The sequence below is a fragment of the Bos javanicus genome, chromosome 22 (genome assembly GCF_032452875.1).
Source record: "Bos javanicus breed banteng chromosome 22, ARS-OSU_banteng_1.0, whole genome shotgun sequence".
NCBI classification, from domain to species: domain Eukaryota; kingdom Metazoa; phylum Chordata; class Mammalia; order Artiodactyla; family Bovidae; genus Bos; species Bos javanicus.
In genome coordinates, this window is record NC_083889.1 from 50,265,424 (window position 1) to 50,271,786 (window position 6,363).

Sequence of the window (6,363 nt, forward strand, 5' to 3'; positions counted from 1 at the left end):
GAAAAGACCCTGATGCTGGGAAGGATTGAAGGCAGGAGGAGAAGGGGACGACAGAGGATGAGATGGCTGGATGGCATCACTGACTCGATGGACGTGAGTCTGGGTGAACTCCGGGAGTTGGTGTTGACAGGGAGGCCTGGCGTGCTGCAATTCATGGGGTTGCAAAGAGTCGGACATGACTGAGCGACTGAACTGAACTGACTGAGAAAGCGGCTCAAACCACTACAGCAGGAGTCATGACTGGTGGGGAGAGGGTGCATACCCTGAGCCATGAGAGGGGCGGCAGCTGGGGTGCACTCAGGCTGCACCTCTCACTTACATTGGGCACACACATGGAAACTACAGGGGCAATGGAGCTGGCCGGTGGGGACACTGGGACCTCTTGCCACCACACATTTTTCTCAAGGTGGCCATCTTCTCTTCAGAGCAGGGACCCTCCAGCTTCCCCGAGACTGGCGGGCCCCAGCCTGCTTCAGTCTCCATCCCCCTCCTGGTCCCCAGTTCTGGTGCAGTCCCTGTGGCCCCAGGCCAGTATTTGATGCCCTGGAGTCACATGCGAAAGGCCAATCCCTGCTGGTTCATCTGGGTTTCTGGCTTTTGTCTCAGAGAACTCAGCAGGGCACCCTGCTCCCAGGAAGAAGATCTGGGGCCCCACTAGGCAGGAGCCATAGAATGCAGGTGGTAGGGTAGGGGCTCCTTCCCCAGGCTTCCTGAGGCGGCCCCCACCCCCTCATCACCAGCCAGGAACCCAGCTTGGCTGCCTTGCTGGGTTTACACCCTGTAGCCAGGTCTGGAATCCATGGTGACCCCTTGGATCACCTGGGCCCCATCTCTTTAGCCAGGAATGCCCAGAGTCTCATTGGACTTAGCCATTAATGGCACTCATTCATTCCCTCTTCAATTTCAGGGCTTCTTTGAATTACTGAGCTCAGAACTGCCCCTAAGTATGGCTTTAACCCCACCCTGGCTATAGCAGATATCCATGCTGCTGCAGGAAGTAAATGGGACCCAAGTACCGGCGTTTATCCTTCTCCCATCCCCATACAAGACCTGCCAGGGTTGGGGAGAATGACCTTGGCCAGCGTGGCACCTTGGAGGAAGCTCCCTTAGGCACCCAGGGCTTCAGGGGCAGCCCAACCCTGCCACCTCATTAGTGTATGGAGCCCAAGAGGCCTGTCCCCACCCAGAACCAGAGACCTAGCTTGGCCCCCAGACACTCAAGTCCTGAGGTTTTGACCCTGTCTCTCCCTCTAGCTCCCAGGACAAAGGTTTGGGCTAGGACCTGACAGATCCTACTTATCTTGTCATAAATATTTATCAGGCTCTAGGGGCTAGAGCCTGCAGCTGACTCTGAGCTGGGGGTGTGGGGGTGGGGGCAGATGCTTTAGAACGATCTCAAAGCCCTTTCCTAATGAGGGTGCTGCGAGGGGAGAGTGCCACCTGGGCCTTGGGCTCCTCAGGGAGGGGGGTGGACAGATGGACAGCGGGACAGAGTCAGAGAGAGCCTGGGGGGACTTAGGTATGCTCCAGCAACCAGACCTCCCCATGCACCCCAGGAATGTGGGGGAGGAGGATTCAGAAGAAGCCAAGGGTATCAGAGACATGGCAGCCTCCTCCCTGGACTGTCCTCTGACAGACAGAATATCATTGAGAGCAGCACTCCCCACACACATCAGGCCCCCAGATATGCCCCCACCCTCAATGGTACTCCGTATTCTCCACCCTCCAGAGCTGTGCTCTGCACACATTCAGGAGCCCCCTCGCACCATCACCCATCATGGGCCTGCTTTCCCCACCAAGCAGGACTCCTGACCACAGCTGCTAGAAACCCCTCCGATGAGCAGAGCAGACTCCCCATCCCAGGGGTCCTGCCAGCGCCTCAATTCCAGCTCTCCCGTGAGCCACAGAGGCCCCCTGCTTCCCTCATTGGCATGCTGGTGGGGCCCACAGGTGGAATCAAAGCCCTTTGCTCAGCGCTGAGCTGCACAGCAGGGAGCGGGAGCCTTTGTCTCCCCAGCCCTGGGGGAGTAGGGGAGATGGGGCAGAGAGGGTACATTTTGGGGCCCACAGCCACCTCCTTACTGCCACAGGCAGGCACAGCTGCAGATAAGGGGGGCAGCCTGAGCCAGTGAGCACCCCCAGTAGATAATGAGAGACTGGGGGGAAGGGACAGCCTCAGGCACAGCCCTGGGGGGGAAGGCTGCCTCCCAAAGCCCAGAGCGCTCATTAGTGGGAAGCCTGGGAGGGGAGACAGCTAAGTGGGTCAGTCCCCCTCCCCCAGCCTGCCTGACAGGTGTGGGTGGGAGGGAAGACTGTCAGTCTATTGTCCCCCACTGAAGCCAGTCCCACTCCTAGAGGAGACCCCTTTCCCGTCAACCCCCTCCCCAGTCCCCTGCCCCTCCAACCCACCCTCCAGAGCCCCCTTTCCCTCTCCAAGACCCCCTCTGTGGCCTTCTCCCATTCCAGAGCCCCTCCCACTCTCTGTGCTGCCCTCCCCCCCAGGTGCTGGCCCCTCAGTCAGCCTCCCCAAGGCATCCTCCAGACTGAGCCACACCTGGGAGAAATTGAAATCTTAGACTCTTCCTCTACCCCCGCCAATGAAGCAGACATCCCTGTCCGGGCCACGAAAGGCAGTAAAACACGGCTCTACTGGGGCCCAGCGGCGGGCTGAGGACTATGCCAGAACAAGTATCCAGATTTTTGGGGAGGGAGCCAGGCGGGGCTCGCTGTGGGCTCCAGGCCAGGGCTTTGCTGCCCCCTACCCCTACAGTTGATCCTCTCTAGGTGCCTACCCTGGGATCTCCAGCTTCCCTCTTTGCCCCCCACCCCCAAATTATGAAGATAATTGTCCTATCACAGAAGTAAGGTGGGTGGAAGAAGGATGGGGGGGGAGTGGAGCACCACAGAGGCAGAGTCTTCCCCCGGCTGGGTGGGGAGGTTCAAAGAGACAGGGTCTGTTGCCTGGATCCTCCCTCCCAACTCAGGACAGAGCCAGGGGAACACAGGAAGGGCAGCCCGGCTGGCAGCTGCCACCCCTCCTCACCCCCTCCCCCTCCAGTCTTTGGCTGGGCCCCTCCCTGATCAAGGACTTTCTAGGGCTCCCCATTTCCTGTCAAGGCCACCTTTCTCAGGCTCTGAGAAACTTTTGGACCGGAACTTCTGGTCTCGGGGCAGAAGGTAGAGCATGTATGGTGCTCTGCCACTTTTGATGGTGCAGGCACACAGTTCTGGAAAGGGTTGAGTGTCCTGGTTCCGCCAAGCCCCACCCCAGCCTGAGGCCCGGGGGGGTCACTATACAGTCATGAATCTCTATCTGGCTACACAAGGGTTAATCTCAGGGTGCCGCCTCCCCCACAGCCTCCCCCCCACCACGTGTGCACAAATTCCAGGAACGCTTTCCATTAAGGACGCTGAGCAGATTTCATTTACATTAATAAGAACCAGAAAAATCTGTGAGAGGGGAGGACAGCGGTGTGTGGTTGCTGCTCACGTGTGTATCTGAGTCTGGTACAGCCTGCGGGGCTCAGGCTGGGGCTCCTAGACTTAGAGTTGAGGCCCAGCCAAGCCAGTGCCGGGGTGCGCACTCCTAGAGGAGAAGCCATCCAGTCCTAGGAGATCCCAGTCTGAGAAAGGAGGCAGAGCCCAGCTGATTCTGAGCACTACTAGCCCAGGGTCTCCATGTCTGTGTCTGCGGGGACTGAAGAACCCAGTATTGGGTGGGATAGGACACCAACCCGCGGAGATGGCCAAGGGCAGGGATAGGAGCCCTGTGCTTCCAAGAGCTGTAGATGAACCGTATCAACCAGGGTTTGCCGGCAGCCCATTTCTGAGCCTCAGTCCGCAGTCTGTCTGAGAAGGCGGCTCCGTCTGTCCTCTCCCCGCTAAGCGCGGCTGTGGCTAACAGGAAGGTTTTGAGCTTTGAGCCAGTATTTCAGGAGCACCGTGTCCCCTTCCACAGCCTCCTCTCCCGCTGCAGCTCTGCATTTCAACCCTTGGGTAGACCCAGGACTCTGGATTCATTAAGCTCAGAAGCCTGTTTCGAGAGGAAACCCCAAGATCCACCTACCCCAGAAGGGGACGCCTGAAAGACTGCGCGAGAGCGGTGCGTGCGTGCGTCCGGCTTGCAGTGCGTGTGCGCTGAACATGTGCACGCGCACAGTGTGCCTCTGTTTTGCCAGTCCGAGCCCTTCCCGCATATGGCAGATAGGGACCTCCCACTTCTCTCCCAGCTCCCAACAGATTGTCAGACCAAGTTTCCTTCCTTTAAGGGTAGCGCAAGCCTGATTGCTGCCCCCTTGGGCCAGAGCAGACTGTAAACATGTGCGGGGGTTCGAACTCATGACTGGACCTGGCCTGCCCATGTACAGGTGGTTGGGAAGAGGTGTGTGTGAGCTTGCATGCCTTAGGCATGGGCAAGGCCTGGGGTGGGGTAGAGTTTAGTATCTTCGTGTGCTACCCCAAAACAGGAGCGTGCTGGAGAACCATGCCTGCTGCCGCAGGATGACTGTCCAAACCTGTGCGTGTGTGTGCATGTGTACACTTGCATGCTTGTGCATGCAGAGGACCACCCTTAAAGCCAGGCTAGGATTTGGGGAGAAAGGAGAAGCGCTCCTCCTCCCCTCCCCCCACAAACACGTATTTGGGCCCAGTCTCCCTTGCTCCAGGCTGGAGATCTACAGTGGATGACCTGGGGCACTCTGCTGCGCTTTACCTCACCCTAGTATAGCAGGCCAGGGTTCCCATATCCACATCGCCTTCTAACCCCCTTCCCCCTAGTCCCGCCTGAGCAAGGGGATAGTGTGGGGACACTTAATTGCATCCATGAATCATTCTCAAATAGCTCCTGTCCAACAGCTGGACTCAGGGTGCTGGTGCCTGCCTTGAGCGGGAGCCAGGCCTGGGTGGGCCAGGCTCTGGGAGGATGAAGGGCGCTGCTCACTCTGGCAGGAAAGCTGGCAGGGGTCCTGGCCAGACCACTGGCCCCTCCTCTTTCCACAGCCTGCTGCCCCTCACCTCCCCCCTCATCGCTCAGAATTCACCCACTGCTACTTGGCTGTCTTATCTCCTTGGCGGCCAGGGGGTGGAGCGGAAGCAACTCCCCCAGACCTGGCCAACCCCATTCCTTGTTATCTTGCCGGGCAGCCTCCTCCCGCCCCTTGCAGCCACTGCAGACCTTTCCCTGCTCCTTTTCCCAGCATCCTCTAGGCCTTGCTTTGTCTGCAGTTGTCTTTTTTTCCTGCCTCTCCCTGTCTGTCTTCTCTCTCTAGGGCATTGAGGGGGGCATCCCCCAGGCCCAACACATCAGCTGGAGCATGTCATCCTGTCCCAACTACAGACTGACTCTGCGCTTGCAGCTAAGGACCCATTTCTACTGAGTCCCTTCAGCTGGCCCAGATATTAGTTGGGCAGGGGTACCTAGGTCAGAATCTAGGCTCAGCACTTGCCAGCCTGATAATAACTTCCAGCAACTTCTCTGCTTTGAGCCTGTTTCCTCTTTAAATGGGATGAAAATGGTTCAGGGACTAAAAGTGGTTCAGAGACTAATCAGATGCTGTGAGGGCGCTGCCCCTGGCTGTGCCTCCTGCTGGAAAGCTTCCCAGGCCTCCTACCATTTGGGAGGCTGGGTGAGGGCATGTGGACGTCCCTTGCCTCCACCTGAGAGCCCTGGGCAAGTTCAACCCCAACTTCCTCTAGCCTGCCAAGGGAGTATTTCTGGGTCAGTAATCATGCAGATGGGTAAAGGGAGTGTGAGAGGCAGAAATGCATTTTATCGACCATAGAAATTATTTACCTGGGTTGAGAAGAATTGCTAAGAGGTTGAAGCACTTATTGTGCACAGGGCCAGCCTGACCCTTTGCCCCACAACTGGGCGACAATTTCCTTTTCTAGCCCGAGGTGATCTGTGGGGGTAAGGGACCTGTCAAGAAGCTGCAGGTCCCCAAAGTTGTTGCCTCTTCTACTCTACACAGATCTTCGAGGCCGAGTTCTAGCCAGGTCTCCTTGAATCTGAGAGACGTGCAAGCAGCCCAGCACCCCAAGACTTCATGAGACCTACTCCACCAAGAGCACCTAAACCAGGCCAACCCATAAATGGTGGGGTGCTGCCACCTGGTGGCCACCAGCAGTACAGCCCTTCTCCAGGGTCCAGTCTCCAGGGCAATTTCTGCACCCCCCTCCATCCCCACCTGTCCCTGAGGGCTTCATCCTTTGGCAATCAGGGTGGCCAATGGCTGGACTCCAGGCGCACTTGAGACCTCCAGCAGACTGTGCATGCCTGGGGAGCTTAGCTCAGGCCTGGCTGCTCATCTGGGCTTTGAAACTCTTTTGATGCATGGCCATGACAGCTGCTCCTGGACGGCTCTC